General features: G+C 51.2%; 1 long non-coding RNA gene across 1 annotated transcript in view; it reads right to left on the reverse strand.

Annotated features, from left to right (window-relative positions):
• The window catches only part of LOC119594212, a 3,107-nt gene that overhangs the window by 779 nt on the left and 1,760 nt on the right, over positions 1 to 568 (reverse strand). Inside the window, exon 2 of the long non-coding RNA XR_005230595.1 lies at positions 155 to 437. This is a non-coding gene — a long non-coding RNA (uncharacterized LOC119594212). The remainder of the gene's footprint in view (positions 1 to 154; positions 438 to 568) is intronic.

The raw sequence follows: 568 nt of genomic DNA on the forward strand, positions 1-568 counted from the left end.
TTATGGCACACATTATACCAACAATAATAACAGTAGTAAACAAAAAATTATCATACGAGGGATTCTAATATAAAGAGATATTAAACTAAAACAATATAGCTGTTATTGGTCCTGCATTTTCCCTAATTGACTTCACTCAAAAAGGAAACCTAACCTGACATCACTGCAGGATCCCGCCGAACTAAGCCCAGCGTCCAGGACTCCCTGGCTGGGGGGGCGGAGGGGGGCACCCGGGCTGGTGCCAACCCCGGATTTGGTCCACAGATGCGCCCGTGCGAGTCAACTGGGCCAGGTCACGCCCAGCCTCGCCCAACGGTCGAAGTGGGGGGCGGCCGACACTTTCTCCTCGGCGCCCACACACACGCCCGCCTCAGCCCTCGGGGGCAGACACGCACTCGTGCTGCCCCCATGCCCACTCAATGGTACTCCTTTGTCTGCTGCGAAAAGAGAGAGAAAGAAGGTAGAGTGAACTGATCGGGGCAACCATGAAATGGGCCATGGTTTCCTGTGCAAACCGACGGTCAGGTATTAACAATAACATATATATAATGGTAAATAAGCAAATAAA

The sequence above is a fragment of the Penaeus monodon genome, chromosome 33, assembly GCF_015228065.2.
Source record: "Penaeus monodon isolate SGIC_2016 chromosome 33, NSTDA_Pmon_1, whole genome shotgun sequence".
Taxonomy (NCBI): Eukaryota; Metazoa; Arthropoda; class Malacostraca; order Decapoda; family Penaeidae; genus Penaeus; species Penaeus monodon.